The sequence below is a fragment of the Heloderma suspectum genome, chromosome 4 (genome assembly GCF_057233095.1).
Source record: "Heloderma suspectum isolate Gila_16-S chromosome 4, 16-S_ref, whole genome shotgun sequence".
In the NCBI taxonomy this organism is placed as follows: Eukaryota; Metazoa; Chordata; class Lepidosauria; order Squamata; family Helodermatidae; genus Heloderma; species Heloderma suspectum.
This window is the reverse complement of record NC_139461.1, coordinates 288,025,358-288,048,993: the sequence shown is the minus strand read 5'-3', so window position 1 is coordinate 288,048,993 and position 23,636 is coordinate 288,025,358. Positions and strand designations below refer to the sequence as shown.

The window sequence follows — 23,636 nt, the reverse complement described above, 5'->3', positions numbered from 1 at the left end:
GAATGTTACCTCTGAACCTGACCAAGATGTCTGATTGCAAAACATTCAGAGATACCCAGAAGAATGCATACGATCACTCTTTCCATCTTTGGATTTTTCTAGTTATATTTTTGAACTGTGTCTTCCAGTAGCTCTGAGTTATATTGGTCATTACTGTGCTGTAGGACAGGCCTACCATCTTAAGTTTGCTACAATATTTCATTAGTTAACTTCTAGGTTCTAGATGCTGTGTTTGTCCCTAGTGCCCACAGTAGGAAAATAGCATACCATTGCAGTCCACTATTTAGGATTTGTTAGTTTTTCTGCCTGGCATTTCTGTTCAAAATGTTCTATCTATTTTTTAATTTTTCTTCTGTTTTGCTGTCATAAATCATTGGTGTGCTAGATTTGGATGCCCTATAGGAGCATTGGTGTTTTCTGAATTGCTTTCCATTCTTTTTTTGTTAGTAATACTATTTTAGACTTGACGTTTTAAAAAAGGGATTACACACAAAAAAGTTCATTCATGGTAGGGGGTCCCAGTGGTTATTAGCCATAATAGTTAAATTGTACCTCCATGGATAGAGGTGGTATATTAGAGTACCAAATCCTGGGTATGAAAATTTCATTCATGCCCTGCTTGTGAGCTTACAGAAGCAGCTGTCTGGCCACTCTGGGAAACAGGATACTGGGCTAGATGAATAATTAGTCTGATCAGTAGGATAATATTTTTATGCTAGATAGGGACTGGGGTAGTTGCAGAGAAGTGCACATAGAAGCTTTCTAAAAATATTTTAATGTGACATTAAAATATTACATGACAACTTTTGTTTGATGAAACAAAAAAAGCAGGTTTAGCTTCACGATAGACCAAAGTGAAAAATAGCAGAGAGAGTGTAGAATTAACACATGAAAGTACGTAAAATTAACCATATCTTAATATAAGCATACAATGCAGTAGTGTGGGCAGGATGCGTTTGATAGGAGAGTCCATGGGCTATATAAGTAAAATGCATACAACTGTGTGCACAGTTTTAAAGAATGGCAATCTATTTTTAGTATATTATGGTTGACTTTGTTATTAATTGTGAGTAAACCAGGTAGGGAGCTAATTTTGAAGAGATGGGGAGGGGTGTGCAGCATAAACATCCTTAGGGCACAGCCAAAGGTAGGGATTTATTTGACAGGGAGAACTAAGTGAGTGCTTAAACCTCTACAGTAAGAGAGCTTTACAGTGCAATCCTGTACATGTCTACTAAAAAAAAGTGCCTGAAATCAGAAACAGGATAAATAATTTCCTGACGACTTAGAACCATGAACAAATGAGAGATCAGGAGAACTTTGCAAATTTTACACCTGAAATTAATTAAAATTATTTATAAAAGTTAACAACAAAGAATACAATCATGTAAAACTCAATAAACATAGGATGAATTACTTCTAATAACTTTCATATACAATAATATACAAAAAAGTATTGTGAAGCTATTAAAATATGTCAACATCAGATAACCATAATAGTCTGTTTAAAAGCAATGTTATTGTTACTCATTCTTCTCTTTATTCAGAAATAAGTCTCACAGATTTGAGTGGGACTCACTCCCAGGAAGGTTTGTATAGAACTGCAGTCTCAAGCACATGCTGACCTTTCCCACAGTGGTTCATGCCCTGGTAACCTCCCAGTTGGATTACTGTAATGTGTTGTTTGTGGGACTTCCCTTGAAGATTATCCAGAACCTTCAGCTAATATAGAATGCAGCGCCAGACTTGTAACCAGTACAACCAGGCGGAATCATATCACACCAATTTTGAAGGAGCTGTGCTAGCTGCCTTTCTGCTTCTGAGCCTAATTCAAGGTGCTTTTGCTTACCTTTAAAGTCCTAAGTGGCTTGGGACTCAAATATCTGCAGGAGCACCTCTCCCTTTACCAGCCTGCCTGTGACTTCAGATCATCAGGGGAGACTGTTCTCCAAGTACCTCAAGTACATTATGTGAAGTAGCATCACGCTATGGAATGTAGCATCACACCTCCCCCGTGGAGGCACAACTGTTGTCAGCATTGCAATTGTTTGGCAATATTTTTGCTTACCTAGGCATTTTACTGTTTTAATTATGTTTATACACATAATGAAAGGCTATGATTATTCAAGGGGAGAAAACATGCCCTGGTATCTTCAAGGATGAAGGGTGGTTTAAAAATGCTTTTATAAATAAAATCAGATCAGTGTGACTTACCTTTGCCTCGTTTGTGCCTAAAGTATTTTACTTACAGAGATTTCTATCCTGCTCTTGAACCCAAATGCATTTCCAGAATGGCTAGCAATTAAAAACCAACTGTTTAAAACAAGTATTTATGTAGTATGTCTCATGAGTGCTCAAAGCTCTCCACGTAAATAATCACAGTCACAACAATAATCACAGTCACAACAGGCCAGTATTATCTTCCTAGGGAGCAGGTGGGAGACTAAGGCTGAAAGTGGCTTTGCTAATGCCACCAACAAATTCATGGCTAAGATTGCACTAAACAGGCTGGGCTTTAGTTGTCGCTCACAAAAATAATTCAGCTAAATTAGAATTGTGCACACTGCAGTGCATAGGTTTAAACCTTATTATAGTTCCACACATTCTAAACATTGTAGTTTGTTCCCCCTATAAATATTCTACAAGTTTCACACTGTTTTTTGAGTGTAGAATCTCCAGTTTCAGTGTACCTGTAGACAAAAAGTCTGCATAGATTCTTTTTCCCCCTGCACATGTTACAGCTGATAGGTCTGGTTCAGACACTACATTTCTTTCTTAATCTTCATTACAGTCCTGGTCATCTCTGCTTTGCATTTGTGTGGGATCAGTGTACGGTATGCACAATCACAGACAGGTTCATAGTCCTCATAGTGGCATTTTTCCTTGGCTTGCAAGCATACATCTGTTGCTTAAAGTGCATACCTGGAAATGTTCAGGACTGCTCACATAGATGAAAATGTGTTTTGCAAGTTGATCTGAAACCGTCTGCATGTTGAAGAGGCTTGCTATTTTGCATGTTTTCCCTCTTGAATAAACATAATCATTAGATTTTGTATAACTGGAAATAGAAGGCTGTTCCCACAACCATCAAAATTTCATAATGTGAATGCTACATGCAAAGTAGTATGTACGCAGCTTCATAAAGAAATAAATTCTTCTCTTAAGATAGGCTGCATGTCCACTAGATGGCGTGTTAGCTGTCAGTGGAAAATTCCAGAACTCTCCATGAGTGAGAAATGTATGTGAGTCAACAGAGGGCTGTTAGCTAGGCTGCAGAACAGATGGGAAGACTTAGACCAAAAAAGGAAGGTAGTCTTTAGCTTATATCTTTCTAGCAGCTGTTATTGAAGTTCTTCCTATTAATATGGCAGTCAGGTGAACGCATCAGTAATTGTGTCTAACCTGAGATTGTGATGAAATACTTGAAGGAAAAGTAAAATTAACCCCAGTGCTCTGCATACTCCACTTCAGTGCTCTAGCAAAGAGGTGGGTTTGTGTGTTCCAAAAAACTTCAGCTCAGCCCTTGCTGAGAACAAGCTTACATACTGCCCTGCTTCTCTATATTTAATAGAAAGGTTTCATGAGTATTAGATAGTGAAAAGCTCAAATTACAGAATTTACAAGGAAAGTGTTGAAAGAAACTTGCAACTGGAATGCCTTGACATTAATCTTAACATAAAATACTGCCCCATGTAATCCTTCTGAAAAAGCATGTGTCAAATAACATTTCTTGAGCAGAGTAGTAACCCTTGGACATGAAGTAAACAGTAGTTTCAAATGCACAAACAAAATCAAAGCCACAAACATTAATCCACACTTTGAAATTTACTGTCTTTGGGAAATAAAACTTCCTTTAAAAGCATCATCTCTTGAATTCCTCTCGCAGTGTGTGCTTGTCAATAAAAGTTGTGTAGGAATACTACTGCTGTTCCATAATTTCTTAGATAACTCACTAACTAGTGGTTGAGCACTCTATAAATAGTAGTACAGCTTATTATTTTGTCCTTCAAAATGAAAGCAAATTCTGTTAAGTTTTATAGCTGAAAATAATTTCATTTTTACATTTACAAGAGTTTTGTGTTTAAGTAATTCTGACTGCTATCAGTGAAATTGTTGGTGCTTTTGCTTTTCTCAGAATTAGGCTGTGGACAGAGGCTGAGGAATGATTTTTGTGCATAGTAGGACTGTTGCAAGCACACCTGCCATAATAGGACTGTGTCAAGTACACCTTACTGGTAGTTGAATGCCTTCTCATGAGGCATGCAATTGTTGCTGAGTGAAATTGGTGAGTTTTGAAGTAATTGAAACTTGGGACATGGTACTAGTGGCTTGCATCTGGACAGTTTCAAAGTTACTACTTACCACTGGAATGAATTGCTGATGTAAATACTGCTTTAAAAGAGTGCACCCATATATCCTAGAAGTTTAATCAGACTATAGAATAATGTTATGTTAAATTAGCTTCACATTTCTAAAAAAAGTTATTTTCTGTATGCAGCCAGTCTTACTCTGATTTTGGTCTGAGTTGGTACTTCCACTAGTCTGGAAAGGTCCTCTTATGATTTAGATCTAGAGCCCACTCCACCCTGAAGATATGTGTGGCATGCAATAAAAGGAAAACAACCTCTCATAATAGAATCAAATTCTAACTGACATTCACACATTTTCCCAAATTAACCCTGAGCCCCAAAGGCCAGCGCAGACAGGTCTTACAGTACTTCTGAAAGGTGTTCAGATTTGGATTTTGACAAATCTGTAGTGATAGAGATTTCTGTCATTGGGTAAGGACAGCCACCAAAAAATACTGATGGAAGTAGGGAGGGTATATCCTCTGACAATGCGATCAGAGATTTGGCAGTTGTTATTTGAACCTTAGTGAATGAGATTTGGGGGAACACTTGCCTTTTCAGGATGGCTTTTAAAAGTTCTTCCTTTTAATCTAGACTCCTCTGCCATTTTGGTAAAACTGTTTCTCTTGTTGCCTGTTTAATAGTGAGAATCAATCAGTCTTGCTTGGACTATTTTCTCTTAGCAACTGTAGTTCCACCTGTTTGAAGGCCTCTAAGCCTAACTGTCATGGAATTGTCAAATTCTAGCCCTAACCTGTATTAACCAGCATTCTTTTGCAGTATGGCCAGACTGGTGAAAGAATAGCAGATGAACAATTTTCCTACAGAAGGTTTTTTTTTCCTTCTTCTCGATAGAGACTAGGTTTCTTTTGGTCTATGACCAATATGCAAATAACTGAATCGTTCCATGAGCTCAGAGGGGCTTTGGATGTTTCTCTCTCAAGAGCAGTCCCTGTACCTTATAGATAACAAACTGCTTTTGGAGCTCAGAGGACTATCAGAAGGGGATTATGATGTGGCAAAGGGTTCAGCTGTAGAGATATGAAAAACCTCCAGGCTTGTACAAGTCCCTTAAGAAGCTCTCTGGATCCTGGACTATGTTTTAATTTCACCATTATTTTTAAACATACTATGGCTTATTCATGCTGCTGCTGTTGTTGTTGTTCAGTCATTCAGTCGTGTCCGACTCTTCGTGACCCCATGGACCATAGCACGCCAGGCCTTCCTGTCCTGCATATTCATGCTGTAGTGCCTTGTAAATGAAACAGATGTCTACATGGAAATTTGTTTAAAGCGAGTAATTTAATCTCATGAAGTGTCTTGGTTCTCTCAGAGTTTACATAATCAGGCCGGTATACTGTACCTGATATACTCTATAGGAACTTGTTTTTTTCAGATCATTTCTCAGTGAGTTACTCAAAGAAAGCTCCATGGATTTGAGCAGGCAGTTGAGGGAGCCATTTTAAGTATTGAATTGTGTGTGTGTAAACTGACTTCCTCCATAAAAATGTCTTGCGACTTTTGCTCCACTATCCCCCATTTGACCAAAGGTCTCTTTTTCTACAAAATGCGCTTGCTGCCCCTTACTGCCTGGAAGTTCCTCCCAGAATGCATCTGTTACTGTTCTAGAGGGTCCTCCAACCATCCAAGGCAGATTTTCAGAGGCATTAGGACCTGAAGGGAGGAGTGTGAATTGGTGAAAATTGCCTCTCCTCCTTCCAGCTGTGGGGATAATCTACTTCCTTGAGTTCTGCTCTGTGCAGCTCTGGATCCAACCCTTTGTATGTGAATACAAAGGGATCTCTGGATTGGGACGAGCAATTAACGCAGATTGCAGTAGAGGGGATATGCACAGCAGGAATCTCTGTATTCCTTTGCAGGAAAAAAAATTGTGAAGGATGCTTATTGCAGTAAGCATACTCCAAGTCAGCATAGTTAACTACTTCCTGCTTATTATTTTGAAACGGACAGAAGTTCTGTCCGTCTTCAAATATGACTTGACTTAGCTAGTTATTTCTAAACATAGAGCTTAATTTTGCTTTAATGACCTGTAGTTATGTACAAATGTGAGTCATTGTTTGAAATACTATCCTCCTAGTTATCCCTTCATTGATTGCAACTTCATTGTGTGTAGAAAAGGGCAACTAAAATGATCAAGGTACTGGAGCAACTCCCCTATGAAGGAAGGTTACAACTGCTGGGTTTGTTTAGCTTGGAAAAAGGATGAGTAAGGGGGGACAGGATAGAGGTGTACAAAATTATAGGGAGACATGTTTCTCTTTCTCTCATAATACTACAACCGGGGGTCATCCCATGAAGCTCATTGATGGGAGAATTCGGGACAGATAAAAGGAAGTACTTCTTCACACAGTACATAGTACCTAGAGAGGTTCGCCTGATGCCTACATTGTACTCTTTCTGGTGCCAGGTGAAGACCTTTTTATTTTCCCATGCATTTTTAGCATTCCAGTTTTTTTTTTAGCTCTGCTGTCTTAAATCCACTATTGCTCTCTGAATAGCTGCACTGCCATTTTTACTCTGGTTGTATTTTATTCTGTAGTTTTAATCGATTATATTTTATATTGTATTTTCTGTTGTATTTTTATGGTTTTAATTTTGTGAACTGCCCAGAGAGCTTTGGCTATTGGGCAGTATAAAAATTAGATAGATAGATAGTCAAACTGTGGAATTCACTTCCTCAAGACGTAGTGATAGCCACCAATTTGGTTGCCTTTAAAAGGGGGTGAGACATATTCCTGGAGAAGGCTATCAAAGGCTACTAATCCTGATGGCTCTGTGCTACCTGCAGTATCAGAGGCAGCCAGCCTATGTACTCCAGTTGCTGGGGAACATGGGCGGGAGGGTGCTGGTGCACTCATGTCCTGCTTGTGGGTTCCCGTCAACAGCTGGTCGGCCATTGTGTCAACAGAATGCTTCACTAGATGGACCTTTGGTCTGATCCAGCATGAGTCTTCTTATGTTCTTAACTATCAACAGCACCATATAATGAGTTGCCATGGGGTAGTAGCCGTCAATCCCTCCTGTTGATGTTTTCCTTAAGAAGTATTGGGAACCAGTAAATGTTAACCATGCACGGGATTAACAAGTTTTGTGAGTAGCAGTGGGAAAAGTATTCTTTTAAATTCCATATTCATAACCATCTGTGAATCAAAGTCATTCTAATGTATAGAAAGGCTGAGAGAATTCAGTGTTTTGATGGAAGTCTTCCAAGTTTTTTAAGGTGGGAGAAGTCATCTTGCTAGAGGTACAACTTTGTATTTTGTGTAAAATGAGCAGACTGATACTGTTTGGCATGCAAGTTACAATCTGCCATTTACTTGCATGGTTAAATGATCAAAATCATTAAAATATGCTCATAGATTAATTCCTTGGTTTAATTTTCAACAACTAACGTATTGTGCTGCATTGCCAGTGTGGAGTGGCAGCCATGCTATGTTTGTGCTGCAAGCAGCTTCTTCCTCTTTTTTTAATAGTGCCCCTTTCTGCTACAGTAGATGTGTAGAATTAAAGTTTACAATCATAGCTTTAAGGGTTACCTTTATTGTATTTAGTACTTCATTTTGTGCAGTGGGATATGCACTTTTACCTGTGTCTATGCACTGACGTCACATAATAGGTATAATAATAGTTGTGAGGTGGAATTTGTGTAAAGAGAATTATTTTTGGAAGTTTTTGTATCGGATATCCTCAATAAGTCTGAAACACCAAATCACTATTAATTTTGGACATAAAATGGCCCAATTTTGTGTGCTGAATAGTGGAAAGAGACTTGCAAATCTCGGAAATGGGTAATGCACTGAAGCAGGGTTGAGATGAATGGTTGCTACTGGACTTGAGCTATTTGAGGGTATATAAAAATGGATAGTGTACTACCAAGTACTGTGGTGCATGGAATTTCAATTTCCAAATGTGTTTGCCTACAACAGGTTGAATCCAGATTAAGGTAGTCATTCTTTAGTCTCTCAATGGGACTTTTTAGTCATGACTAAAGTCCCACTAAAGTATGACTAACTTAGTCTAGATCCAACTCATCCAGTGTAAGAGAGATGAGTGTCACTGGTATACCACTTCAGGTATACCTATAAAGGGGTGTATCTACAAGCTATGCCTCTGGTTATCATAATCGTTAATACACCTGTCATTTAATTCTCTAGAAGCATATACATGACCTAGGGATAAAAAAGTAGAATTCAGTATTGTTTAGGCATGCTTATGGTTCTTTAGAGTTGTATCCAACTGTCTCAGTATGCCAGTAAAATGGACACTGCGGGCAGAATGGATTCCCCTCCCTCTTGCAGCCCCCATGCCACCACAGATTCACTCCAGAGAGTTGGAGGGCCTTCTGGAGCAGATTTGAGTGTCAGCCAGGGGGAGGAGAGGAAGGAGAAGCCCCATTGCATGAACAGAAGCGTGCTCAAAAGATGTTGGATGTTGCCCATACTATTAAGAAACATTGGTTTGAAATCTAGACTGATTCTATCCATGTTCCTTCCCTGAAGTAAAAATTCACCATGTATAATGTCAATGAAAAGAATCAAGCAAACGTATTTTTGTAGAATAGTAATTTTGGATGTCACCTTTACAAGTAAAGAAAAGATTTGAATCCCAGATGGTTTAGTGTCTCTTAGTGAAGTTGCTCTTCAGAGAACTTGCCAGGTTAATTTGTTTTAAACAGAGGTGTAATTGGATCTGTTTGGAAATTTAATTGAAATGTTTCCCAGTTTGCTTTCCATCATATTTATGAATGAGGCTGAAATTGGAGGTTCTGCATACCTCCGTTTTGAGAGAATTAATGTTTGTGTCTCATTCACAACCTCATTTTGTTCCTTTTAATAAGGGTTTCCCCAGAATACTGTCAGTGCCAATTTATTGGTGAAAGTTTCAAGATAAGCCTTTACAATAAAATAAGTTAGAGGGAAACAATGTGGAGAAAGTATGCTTCTAGGCAATAAGACAAATTAATGGGTCTTTCTCTTAAACAGCCTTTGCCAGAACAGCGTACAGAGGAGTGAGCTTTGGTTTGAGAGATTGTTTTGCGTTTTTTAGAACTTTGGAAAGCACTGTTTATCTTCTGCGAGCCAGATACTAATGAAGGAGTACGTGGCACCTTAAAGAGTTGTTGTTTATTCGGTCAGTTGCTTCCGACTCTTTGTGACTTCATGGACCAGCCCACGCCAGAGCTTCCTGTCAGCCATCGCCACCCCCAGCTCCCCCAAGGTTGAGTCTGTCACCTCCAGAATATCATCCATCCATCTTGCCCTTGGTCGGCCCCTCTTCCTTTTGCCTTCCACTTTCCCTAGCATCAGCATCTTCTCCAGGGTATCCTGTCTTCTCATTATGTGGCCAAAGTACTTCAGTTTTGCCTTTAATATCCTTCCCTCAAGTGAGCAGTCTGGCTTTATTTCCTGGAGTATGGACTCGTTTGATCTTCTTGCAGTCCAAGGCACTCAGAATTTTCCTCCAGCACCACAGTTCAAAATCATCTATCTTCCTTCGCTCAGCCTTCCTTATGGTCCAGCTCGCGCAGCCATAGGTTACTACGGGGAATACCATTGCTTTAACTATGCGGACCTTTGTTGTCAGTGTGATGTCTCTGCTCTTCACTATTGTATCAAGATTTGTCATTGCATTTTGTCCTCCCAAGAAGTAAACGTCTTCTGATTTCCTGGCTGCAGTCAGTGTCTGCAGTAATCTTTGCACCTAGAAAGACAAAGTCTGTCACTGCCTCCACATTTTCTCCCTCTATTTGCCAGTTATCAATCAAGCTGGTTGCCATAATCTTGTTTTTTTTTAGGTCTAACTGCAACCCAGCTTTTGCACTTTCTTCTTTCACGTTTGTCATGAGGTTCCTCAGCTCCTCCTCGCTTTCAGCCATCGAAGTGGTATCATCTGCATATCTGAGATTGCTAATGTTTCTTCCAGCCATTTTAACTCCAGCCTTGGATTCATCAAGTCCTTCACGTCTGGAGAATTGGAAGAAGGGTCTCGTATCATCCCTTTGTGATAGGTGGGAGAACGCAACAGGAAAGGTGTCTCCTAGTTGTGGTCCTATTGATTTCTGTTCTTATTTGATAACTGGGACTTGTTTGCACTTCCCTGTGGGAGCTTCTTTTCTGTGGTATAATTCTGGGAATGTGTGAACAAACCATGTGGATGGGGCTACTAATGTAGTTCCTTCTCATGAGATTGTTAACCTGTGTATCTAGTAATGTGTGAATGAACCATATAATTGTTTCTGTCTTCATGCACGTGTTCCTGAAACAATGTGGGATTGAACCACAGAAAAGTAGCTTCAGTGCTCCCGCAGGTAAGTGTGGCCACTAGTGGACTTTGTAAAATGACAAGGCTAATTACAGGAAATACAATATTTGAGTCTGCTTCCCCCCACCCCCCAATGATTGCATATGTTACATTTGAGATAATGACACTGCTCTTGAGGATTCAACCTGAAATTAGTGATGGTTGTTGGCTTTCTGCTTCTAGCCATAATCTTGATTTGAAAAATATTGTATGTTTTATTTGAATAAATTGGAAACATTTATATTGTATAAAAGATAGATTCACATATTTGGTTACTATTTAAGAGTATTTCCAGATGGGTAGCTGTGTTAGGCAAACAGTATACCATGTTCATATGCAGAAGTTTGCCTGCTTCTTAAATGTGTGGTGAAATGCAGCAGTACAGACAACTGTAACTAGCTGTCTTATTCTGTAGGTGTTTTAGGTCTACCCCTGGTTACTGACTAGTTCTGCTGCTATGAAGTAAAGACCTGTTTCTCCATGTATTTATTGCCGCAGTACTGCTTTCTCACTACTTTCTAGTTCTTTGTTTAAGGAGGTAGATGTTTTAATATATTCTCATGGATTTAAGCATTTATTCATAATGATAATGGTGTTGTTTCAAGGAGGTCAATGAAATATTTCCCTCTGTCTTTGGAGTTACTCTCGTTCTCTCAGGAAAAATTTGTAAGCTTAAAAAAAAAGAAAAGTTGTGTTGCTTTAAGACTGCAAAGTCCTCTGTTGCATTGGTGTTAAGTCTCTGAAGCAAGGGAGGGTAGCCTCCAGGCTTCAGAGGTACTCAGTCCAGTCCAAGAGCGTTGGGCAACTTTCATGGGCCCTTTTCCAAGCCCCACCCCCTGGCCTGGAGGCTTGGTGAGGGGATGGTGGAGAGGTAACCTATCTTATCTAGGGCAAGCAGCATGAAGGTAAAGCTCCAGTTGGGCCACAAGCAGCGAGGGAAGATGCCCGACTTGGCCGGTGCTTGCTGGAGCCAGATGCACTGAAAACACTAGCTAAGTCCATTTCTTCATGCAGAGAGAGGCACAGAGCGCTATACCTTTCCCTGCATGGGGGAAAGGGTGGCTGGGTGAGGTCATAGAAGAGGGAGATGATTCAGAGCAGGACTCCACCCCTTGACATCATCTGGCCTGCCAGCTTGGTCATGGAGCAGTCTGGCCCCCAGTTGCCTGCTCCTGCTCTGAAGCTATCTATTTGGGTTAAGATTACCCATGTGTGTGGTTTTTCGTTTTACATAAGTGCTGCATTCAATATGCCAACAAATTTGGAACACTCAGCAATGGCCACAAGACTGGAAAAGGTCAGTTTACGTTCCAATTCCAAAGAAGGGCAACGCCAAAGAGTGTTCAAACTACCGCACAATTGCGCTCATTTCACATGCCAGCAAGGTGATGCTCAAAATCCTACAAGCTAGGCTTCAGCAGTATGCGAACCGAGAACTACCGGAAGTACAAGCTGGGTTTCGAAGAGGCAGAGGAACGAGAGATCAAATCGCCAACGTTCGCTGGATCATGGAGAAAGCAAGAGAATTCCAAAAAAAGTCTATTTCTGCTTCATTGACTACGCTAAAGCCTTTGATTGTGTGGATCACAACAAACTGTGGCAAATTCTTAAAGTGATGGGAGTACCAGACCACCTTACCTGTCTCCTGAGAAACCTGTACGAGGGTCAAGAAGCAACAGTAAGAACCAGACATGGAACAACCGAGTGGTTCCAAATTGGGAAAGGAGTACGACAAGGCTCCATATTGTCACCCTGCATATTTAACTTATATGCAGAGTACATCATGAGAAACGCCGGGTTGGATGAAGCACAGGTCGGAATTAAGATTGCCGGGAGAATTATCAACAACCTCCGATATGCAGACGATACCACCCTAATGGCAGAAAGCGAAGAGGATCTCAAGAGCCTCTTGTTGAGGGTGAAAGAGGAGAGTGCAAAAGCTGGTTTGAAACTCAACATTAAAAAAATGAAGATCATAGCATCTGGCCCCATCACTTCCTGGCATATAGAAGGGGAAGAAATGGAAGCAGTGACAGATTTTGCTTTCTTGGGCTCCAAGATCACCGCAGACGGTGACTGTAGCCATGAAATTAAAAGACGCTTGCTCCTTGGGAGGAAAGCTATGGCAAACCTAGACAGCATAGTAAGAAGCAGAGACATCACCTTGCCGACAAAGGTCCGTCTAATCAAAGCTATGGTTTTCCCAGTAGTAATGTATGGCTGTGAGAGCTGGACTATAAGGAAGGCTGAGCGCCGAAGAATTGATGCTTTCGAACTGTGGTGCTGGAGAAGACTCTTACGAGTCCCCTGGACTGCAAGGAGGTCAAATCAGTCAATCCTAAAGGAAATCAACCCTGAGTGCTCATTGGAAGGACAGATACTGAAGCTGAAATATTTTGGCCACCTAATGAGAAGAGAAAACTCTCTGGAAAAGACCCTGATGCTGGGAAAGACTGAAGGCAAAAGGAGAAGGGGACGGCAGAGGATGAGATAGCTAGATAGCATCACGGATGCAATGAATATGAACTTGAGCACACTCCGGGAGAGAGCGGGGGACAGGAAGGCCTGGCGTGCTATGGTCCATGGGGTCACGAAGAGTCAGACACGACTGAACGACTGAACAACAAAATGTATTTTCAGGAGGGTGGATTGATTTAAATCAGATTTCCTATTGATACTTCATGTATTTCCTAAACAGTGGTGCAAATCTGATCACTTAACCATGCTCACTTACATCTAGAGTATTCTTCAACCAAGCCTTACACCTGTTTGTCTCACTGTATACATTCTGCATGCTTATCTCTTTCACCTATACAGACAGTGTCTTTAAAATATTCCCATATAAGGTCATTATCCTATCTCCTTGGGGTAACATGCTTTATTATTCAGATTATTTAGTATTAACCAACTTGTTCTTTAAGAGAAATGTAATATATATTTTTTAAATATATGATTTAAATGTGGCTGTCTCTAAACTTTATTGCTTTGATTTTATCTCTCTCAATCGAATGCTTTCACCCATATGACGACATGGCTTACCAGTTGGCAACCTATTCTTTCTTACCACCAGGACTTACTTTAAATGCAGTAGCTGCTCTTAGCGATCAGATATCTTTTGCTACTGCAGTCCCTTTCCACAAACACAAGGGAGTAAAAATAACATTAATAATTTTAACTAATCTTTTCAAACGAATGTAGCAAAACAGCAACCCAGGAAATAATTCTTATTATAATGACTGATTGAAAATATTGGTGGTGTGCACTGGTGCAAATTATGTTGAGAGCAAACATTAAGGTGAAAATCCTAAAATAAAGCTCAGATTAAACATTGATAAATCACAAATGCACACTCCACCAAACTTTCTCACCATGCAACACACACAGAATCCTAACTTCAGAGAGATGATCCTAATTCCTTGCTTAGAAAAAACTTCTCAAACATGAGTAAATTTTAAAAGTACTTCAGATATTTAAATATTTCAAAATATATAAAGACCTGGAATAGAAAAGCATGCAGAAAAAGTAGGGAAAGATGAGCTGCTCCTTAAAAGAGAACTTTAGCCATGAGAATTTATAGCTCAGTGGAGTATTTTTCCCCACACCACATGATGTCACTCTTCACATATCACTGAGGCAAACCAACTCATCAAGTGGTTAATGTGGGGAAGTTTTACCACTTGATAAGACCCCCAGTCTTAGATTAGAATCTGTGGGAGGGGAAAAAAATCTCACCATGCTTCTCTTAATACAGATGATCCAACAAATCCGTGATGGAGAATAACACTTGGAGAGTAGATTGTCTGTTTGGGGCTTTTGTCTGTTGTGGCAAAAACAGTCTTGTGGCACCTTAAAGACAAACACAATTATTAAAGAAGCATTAGCTTTCAGGACTAGAATCCACTTCATCAGATGCATGAGGTGTGTTCACCTCCATTGGCAGGAGTGTAGTAAACAATGAGGTCAGATGGAAATGTAATGCAAAACATACAATCTGACAATTATGTAAATGCAAAATAAACATTGTGACCACTCACAACAGATAATACAAATGCCCTAGAATAGCTAATTAATACCTTTAGTGGGATAGGAAACTATTACCATGGTTCAGGTGAGAGGTGATAGAAACTGAACTTCTTGATAAGTATTAATTCAGCAGTGTCACGCTGGAGTCATTGAGGTTTCTTTGTTCACACGAATGGCAATTTTGAGCTCAGCAACAGAGTGTCCTAGGAAGTTGAGTTGTTTTCCTACTGATGTCTGAATATTAACATAGCAATGCTAGGATGTATATTATCATTAATTATGCTATTGTGAATGGTCACTGTGCTTATCTGCATGCATTTTATGCTTTAACATAATTGTCACAGACTGTATTCTTATTGTATTTACATCTGACCTCACTGTTTATACTTTCTCTCCACTCATGTATGTATACCTGCCAACTGAAGATAACACTTTATACCTCTGATGAAGTGGAAGTTCATGCTATAATCCATTTGTTAGTGTTTAACAACAACAAACAAACTGCTCTAAATATTGAAGCAAAAGATGACTTAATTTATAGCATTTGGTGCTTTCCTTTCATTGAAAATGTCTGATACCATTCTATAATTCTGTGATTTTACTATATTTAGACTTAGAGCATTATAGCATTCTTATTTATTCCCCTACATAGTTACGTTGTTCAGGTGTTTATGGACTCACCGTTTGAATGATACCAATCACTGTGTAAACTGTTTTAACTTATTCACTAGTTACTTGAAATGGATCAAGATGCTGGGTGACTTTGGTCTTAAAGATTTTTACCTTAATTTCTCTTTGCCTTTTAAAAACAGAGTGAATGGAATGGCTTTTTATGTTGCTTTTCCATGGATGATTATTATAACATTTGTTTTCAGATAAACACAGGAAATAGTGTAAGGAAAGTACTTGCTGTGATAAACTGTTCTTAACCAGCCAGCAGCATCTGCAATTCAGTATTTCATATTCTGACACCCACAGTCTCTAGCAGTTGTCTGCCAGCAGGAACTGTAGACAGTCTTTCCCTCAAGAAAATATAGTTCAATTAATAATATTAGCTTTGAGCTGCATAGCACAGCCTTCCCCAAACTGATGCCAGATGTTTTGGATTAGAACTATCACTGACCATAGACCAGGCTATCTGGGGATGGGAATTGTACCCCTCAGATGTTTTGGACTACAAGGTTGGGGAAGGCGTTTCTAGCACTTGTTCTCTGTGTCACTTCACTCGAGTCTTTTCCCCCCTCCGACTGTACATACCTACATTCCCTTGGTTAACATGCTTGCATTTAGAACTTCTGTCAGTTTCATGATGTAGAGAAATTCAGAGGGAATTAGGGTGGAGAAAGTAGATTGAGATGAACTCTCACCCCACCTGATCTCATGATATCACCCACTGAAATTGTTGGAAGATTCAGGATAGACAAAAGAGGATGCATCTGAGATCAGCTAGTTTCCCAGTTACTCCAGTCCAGGTGATGATAGTTTTGGTAAATCCCAGTTCAGGCTGTTCAGGCTGTTAGGTTAGGGTACTCTCTGCCAAACCTACACACCTTGAGGCTTGACTCCTTTATTTGGGTCACCTATGTGCTTCCTAAATCACTGAGATCCAGTAATAAATCTCTGCTGGAGGTGCTGTATTTTTCAGAAACTAGATCCTTGAGGACAATCAATAGAGAATTATCTGTTGCCACTTTGAATTTATAGAACTCATTTCCACTTGATGTTTGTTGGATGTGTACATCTTGTAAATCTCCTTGGTTATTCCCAGAAAGGTGGTATGGGATTACAGTAAATAAATAAACAAATTAGAGGATTTGGTCCATTTAGATGAGCTATGAAGGTTTGTTTAAAAGGCTTTTAGGGCGCAATCCTATGCATGTTTAGACAGAGAAAAGGCCTACAACTCCTAGCATTCCCCAGCCAGCCATGCTGAGTGGGGAATGCTGGGAGTTGTAGGCTTTTTCTCTGTCTAAACATGCATAGGATTGCGCCCTTAGTCTCTCAAGTTTGGTACAGTTTAGTTTGGCTTGTATTACTTTCCCTGCTATTAATATAATGCTGCTGATTCGATGTATATATTTTCTAGGGTGTGTCTATCTTCAATAAATGTTGTACTTTGAGTACTTACTTTGAGTTGAATAAAGGATTATAAATATTCAAATAAAATTTGGAGCCATTTGTTCCTCAGGAAATATTCTGTGGTATGTTTGTATAAGTTGATTTATTGAGTGGGTGGTCTTTCTTTGCAGCAGGAGATTGAAACTAGATGGCTATTTTGGTTCTTTCCAGATTGTAATTATTGTTATTCTGAGTATTTAGATAACGATGATGTATATAGGCCACTTACTATATCTCAGAGGATGCCTCATAGCATTTTATAATACAATATTAAAATACCAAACATCCTTATCAGTTAAAACATTTAAAATCAGGAAACTATTAACAAACTGGAGAACACAGTCAGGAAATGCCTAGGTGAAGATATAGGTCTTGAACAGGCGAATAAAGCATGCCAGCATTGGTGCCTCCTGAATACCAGGTGGGAGGGCATTCCACAAGGTGAGTCTCACTATGGAGTAAGTCTATTTTCAGGTTGCTGCCAGATGTCAATCTGCAAGTTGTGCTACCACCAGCAAGGCCTCCTCTGCTGATCTTAGCAATTGTATGGTGGATATGTATATGGGAAGGTCACCTAGTTCCAAGTTGTTCAGGGATTTAAATGCCAGCAGCAAGACATTGAACTTGGCTCGCCAGCTAATAGGCAGACAGTGCGGTTGCCTCAACACCAAAATAATATGTGTGTGGCCAGACATGTCACTCAACATCCTGAGCCCCAAAGTACAAACCTGCTCTTTCTCATGGAGTGCAGTCCTGTCTAGGACAGGCAAATATCCCAATTCCTATACCCAGGAACTGTCTAGTTGGGATTTTGGCTCAGTTTGTTCATCCTCTTCCAATCTATCACTGCATCCAGACACTGGTTCAGAACACGCACAGCTTGGCCCAATTCAGATGTCACAGAGAAACAGAGCTGGGTGTCATCAGCATACTAATGACACTTCACCCTAAATCTCCTAATGACTGCCTCCAAGGATTTTGTGTAAATGTTGAATAGCATCGGAGACAGAACAGAACCATGCGGGACCCCACAACTTAACTGCATTGTGCCCTAGGGTATGGGTCATTCACTGCTATACTCTGGACATGACTTTGCACATAGGAGCAGAACCACTGCCCCTGAGTCCCAACATGCAGATCCAGTCCAGAATGATACCATGGTCAGCTTGGTCAATGATATCAAAAGCCACTGAGAGTTCAACGAGCATCACCAGGGTTGGACTCCCCCAATAAAGGTTATATGTCAGGGTAAGCAGGGCTGATTCAGTCCCAAAAACAGACTAGAAAGGGTCTAGATACTCTGTTTCTTCCAAGAGTGTCAAGCTGTGCAGCCAGCACACTCCTGAGCACCTTCCCTAAGAAGGGGATATTAATGTCCAGGCAGTAGTCATTACAAATATCTGGTTCCAGTGTGGATTTCTTGAGAAGTGGTTGTACTGCTGTCTCTTCCACCTAGTTCAGATTAGCCATGAAGTGCAAGGGTTGAAAAGGCAAGTAGTTGGATCCACTGTTTCAAGCATCTTGTCCATATCATCGGGGCTCAAAAGCTGAAAAAGATGAGCAATATTATTCCCAATATGCCTTGCAAATATGGCACTACAAGTGCCCATGGGCTCCAACACTCCATTTACAGAGGTCCTTCTCAGTGGTAGTGCTGCCCCCCCCCCCCCGGAAAGCTCTCCCCACTGAGTTCCACTGGCACCAATGTTGCCATCTTTTTAGTACCAGGTTAAGAGTGTCTTCTATTCCTAGGCTTTGATGGCATATGATGGGATTTTAATGTCAGTTGTTTGTCAGGTCTGGTATCCCTTTGTAATTGTTTTTTTTGCTGTTTTGTGTTTTTACATTTTGTATGTTTTCAGTATTTTGTTCTGTAATGTTTGTGAACTGCCCAGAGAGCTTTGGCTATTGGGCGATATAGAAATGAAATAAATTATTGAAATGAAAAATTACTGTTGTAGATGTAAAAAGACCCCAAATCACATGGAACAACTCTGCTAGCCAGCTACTCAAACATGGAGTGGAAGCAGTGAAGAAACCTCACCGCCACATGATATTCTAGCCCGTGTTCAGTAGTCTTCACAGAGAGTTTTCTGTCATCTGACCTGCCTCTTTAAGGCCCATAGGTGCACTGAGAACCAGGAGGCTCTCTAATGACTGTCATAGAATCATCTGGTTGGAAGGCGCCTACAAGACCATCAAGTCCAACCCCCTGGTCAATGCAGGAAGACTGATTCCCAGGTAGTCTCCTATCCAAATACTAAGTAGGGCTGACCCTGCTTAGCTTCTGAGATCAGGTGCATCCAGCCCTTTGCTCATTGAGGGTATTTGTAGCCTGCTTCATCTCATTATTCCATAATGAGACTAGCCCTGTCACCTGGAAACCCCCCCCCCCCCCGCATTCAAATTCCATAGGTCTCTGGGACCATCGCAAGGCAAGTCGGCTATCAGTCCAAACATTTGCCAGGAAGTGTTCTGACTATGAGAATGGGGTGACCCCCCCCCATTTTAGACCACGTCATTCACACCCCAGTGCAAAGACTAAATCAAGGGTATGCCCTGTATTATATGTTGGGCAAATGCCATATTGAGACAGCCCCATTGTCATGGTGGCCATGAAGTCCCAAGCTAGTGCTGACAAGGTAGCCCCAACATGGATGTAGAAGTACACAAGGTCAGCTGTCCTTGATTCTCCAACACCACCCCTGACACCATCTCAGATAGGGGGGCTACCAGGCAGCGTGGTGAGCAGTACACCAGTAGCATCCTTATTCTGTATGTCCAGCCCAACATCAGATGCAAGCCCTCAAATCCTGCACTGGAGCAGAAAGACCTCCAGTTCTCTCCATTGTTGAGGGCAATGGGATCGCTAGGGACTGCAGCCACTCCCACTCCAATTGGGGGTTATCCAGGGGAAAGCAAAAAATAAATGCCAGTTTGCAACTGATATTTGGCAGCAAGCTGCTCCATAGTGCTACAGAACACTGCAGTGGTAAAATGTTGCTTGTTTCCAAGATAAAATTGGCCCTTTCACCTCCATAGTGGTTACAGAGCTCCAAAAGGGCCAAATTTAGCTTGCAGATAAGATAAATTAGGCCCTTTTGGTGCTCCATAGCCCTATGGATGCCTTTTTTGTGTGTTTTTAAAAATGTTATTTAAAAATTGGGGAGCAGAAGGTGGCAGGGGCTGCGACCCACAGGCTTCGTGTTTCCCACCCCTACTCTATAGTATGTGTTTAGGATTACAGCCTAAGTGATGTACATAATAAATTACACACAATAACAAAAACTGAGAACATAGCAGAACATTGTAAAAACATTGATTCCCAAGTGTTTTGAGAGTTGTCTGGTTTGGTAAAAATGTGTCAACATTAGGAATTGGTCAGTGGTTAACTGATACCATCACTAGAACTCTTCCGCAGCCGTATATGCACTTTACAAGTGATCGGGCCCATACTACCACGATGTGAATCTAAATATCTTTTGACCTTGGACAAGCTGCTCAACTTTATTTTTTCCTTTTTGTAAATGAAAGAGTTCTACAGAAGAATGAACACTACAAGTGGAGATCGATGAAAACTTAAGTTTTTGTGTTGGCTATACCTTCTCAGTGTCCATTCCCTCACATGCCCATTCACTCTCACACATGTGCTTTCTCCCTCTCTGGGAGAGGGGCATCTAGTCGATGTGTGCCAACACTGCCTGGGTTTTACTAGAGAGGATAGATGAAACTGGTCTTCCTGCCTGAGAGCCTTACTCTGGGAACAAGCTCTTCAGGCCACAAAGTCTGGAGTTTAGGACAGTCTTGTCAGCCTACACCCTCCAAGCTCTACTCTCACCTGGAGCCCACAATTGCCTCCCTTACTCTGGGAATGGCTTTATCAACTTTAGTGCCTTTGCTGGTACCTATCTCAGGTCCATCCTCATTGGGACTGATGGCGACTGCCTCAGTTCTGACCCCATTAATTCCAGCTGTGTCTGGCACTGCTCTCTGTCATTAATCCTCCTCCATGGGATGTGCAGGAGCGCCCCCTCAGCTGCCTTTGACACAAGGCAAATCTCTTGTCCTGAGCAGGATTAAGAAGCCTAAGACCAAGCACACTGCTTCTTCTGTGCTTTCAGAGAACAGAAAAAGAAACCAAAGTCTCATAAATCAGCTCAGTTACCTTTGATACCGACCCAGTTGCCTTCGGTACTGACAATGCTGTCTTCGAACCTATTGGTTTCCTCTTCAATACTGGGCACCCAAACCTGCCCGGCACCAACTGATACACAGAACTGCCTGACACTTTTACCACAACCTCCTGTGCCATTGCCCACTGAAGTACTGAAGATGATGTAAGAGATTTTTCCTTGGCCATCACCTAAGTGTCCATGGTTTTTAAGTACTTTTTAGGCCAAAAGACTCATGCTTCTCTGCAAACCCAGCCACGTGATCTGGACCAAATGGACCTAGAATTTTTTTTTATTTGCATGCTTTCCTTCAACTTTTCCAAAACAATTGGCTGGCTGTCCTCTCAAGACAGGGAAAATTGCACCAGATTATTGAGAGAATAAAGTTTAAGCAGGAGCTGAATGGAAACTTAAGGTGGCTTGCTGAGAAATCATCTAGTATATGGTGTTGCCGCTATACCATCCCTAATGGTAAATCTCTAACTACCTCCAGCAGACCCATCTGTTCCTAAACTTTTTGTGCCAACTGTTTTTTAAACTCCTGAGTGGTTGGAATATTCCATCAAACGTTCCATAACAGCTAAGAAACTGAGTCAGTGGCTAAGGAGGGTTCATTCCAATTGATTGAAACTAGAGTTCTCACAACTATTAGCTGCAGAGGTTTAAAACAATGCCGCCTACATGACTCATTTCTTACTTTGTTGAGCTGATCTGATTTTTTTTAGTTCAGATGAACAAAACTATATATTTTTGTTTTGAACACTCTTGCATTCTGTGCTTTAATATACCACCATGTCTCTGTGTGTGTGTGTATGAAATAAGCAATGATATGGCTGCCTATTATCTGAGGTTAGGGTTGAAAATGGATACACCAGAAACTTTTGAGCACCAAAAAGGGAGGCTTAAGTAAATTAAATTGAAACATACCAATTACAGTGGTTAGTGCACAGAAATTCAAGGCACAAATTCAAGGAACATATAAGCTGCCTTGTACTGTCAGATCATTGGTTCATCTAACCCTGTATTGCCTGCTCTGACTGGCAGCAGTTCTCCAGTGGGTTTTCCTGGCACTGCTATTTGAGATCCTTTAAGTGGAGATGCTAGGAATTAAATCTGAGACTTCCTGCATGCAAAATATGTGCTCTGCCACAGAGCCACAGCTGAGTACTGATAGCTTGAGGAAAAATTGCCAATTCTTTTCATAAAAGAGGTGTTGAACACATGGAACCTGCCTTTTAATGACTCAGACTACTGATCCATCTACTCTGTCTGGTAGCAGGTTTCCAGGGGCTTAGCCAAAGGTCTTCCTTAGTACTGCTACCTGACATCCTATGCACAAGGTGGTATAGACCGCTTTCAGTCAAGTTTGGTGGAACTGAAGTTCGTCCAACTGGATTGTTTAATACCTTTGATCAAGCAAACATAAATAGATGATCTTGAAATGGCAGTTTATGTGCCTCCGGAATAGTGGTCCCACTTCAACATTCCTACAGTCTTTTCTGTAGTTCATATATATCCAGAATGTGTAACTCAGGCCCATGAGCCAGTCTAATACTGCCTTGTGCTGCAAGCTGGAGGTAAATTACAGGAAGTAACAGTTAGCAATGGGAAATGGCAACTTGGAGGGTGGAACTCTTGTCTATGTGGCTAATCAGGGAGGGCTTTCCACAGGCTAACCTCTGGACTGGCATTAGATGGAGAAGCTACTTTACCATGCCCCTCCCCCAAATGTGAGCTGGGAGAGCAGTGGGCTGAGGCAGAGAGGTGGTTCAGTTGCCAAGGGTAGGGTGAATGTTAAGGCGGCACATTCATTCTGACAGCTTATTTACCTTGTCTGATGCCTTTCTTGTGCATTTCCCTCACCTTACCATTTAATTTACCTCAATCCCTTCATTCCTGTTGTTGTTCCTTCCTTTCCTTCCTTTCTACCTGTTTGTGCTTTTCACCTTCTCTCTTCTGCTCCCCTGGCCTATTTCTCATGTATGTGACCCATTTTCTCTTCCCTTCCTTTTTCAGATTTCCTCTCTCCAGCTCTGTCACTTTACTTCCTATATGTGTAGATCTTTCTGCACCTAATTTATTCTTTAAATGGAAGATCTACCATCCAATCATCTGGTATGGGAAGCAGCAAAGTAATTGCTAAATTCAATGAAATTAACAAAAGCTTTTTAAAAATCACGTCCATGATAAGTAGCATGGTAGCACTACCTAGGAAAATGAACTAGTCTTCAGGGAGTGCTTATTCACTCTGTGTGTGTGTACCTCTTCCCCAAAACTGAAGTTTTTTGGCATTAGGTGGTACAGGCACTTAATAATTTTTCTCATTTTTTCTGGGCTATTTTTTTTAACTTACTCAGATCTCTCATGAAATATGAAAGCAACTTGGTATTTTCAGTATACCTTTGGGTAAAATGGGTCTTGTTTCTAGGCATTTTCCACTAGCTGTTGGTAACATCCTCCTTTTACAGTGTTCTCTCAGAAAGTCGTACACAGTCTTTTTTGATGGCAGACCAACGTTTCATTCTGATTCATCACTGCAGGCATTAATGGTACTTCCTACCAGAAGTCATAAGATACAAGAACTGTAGCAGAAGAGGAACTTGCAGGAATAGAAAGGCTCTGGGAGCTCATTGTCTTCAGCATCTACAAAGTG

At 40.8% G+C, this 23,636-nt stretch overlaps 1 protein-coding gene across 10 annotated transcripts in view; it reads left to right on the top strand.

Annotated features, from left to right (window-relative positions):
- The window catches only part of ADNP (activity dependent neuroprotector homeobox), a 92,865-nt gene that overhangs the window by 18,275 nt on the left and 50,954 nt on the right, over positions 1-23,636 (top strand). For 3 of the 10 annotated variants that reach the window (XM_084854133.1, XM_084854139.1, XM_084854132.1), the window contains one exon: positions 23,524-23,636. The exons of 5 other annotated variants lie outside the window; for them this stretch is intronic. The gene's annotated coding sequence lies outside the window, so the exon portion shown is untranslated. 2 more of the 10 variants (XM_084854136.1, XM_084854131.1) reach the window with 1 other exon arrangement.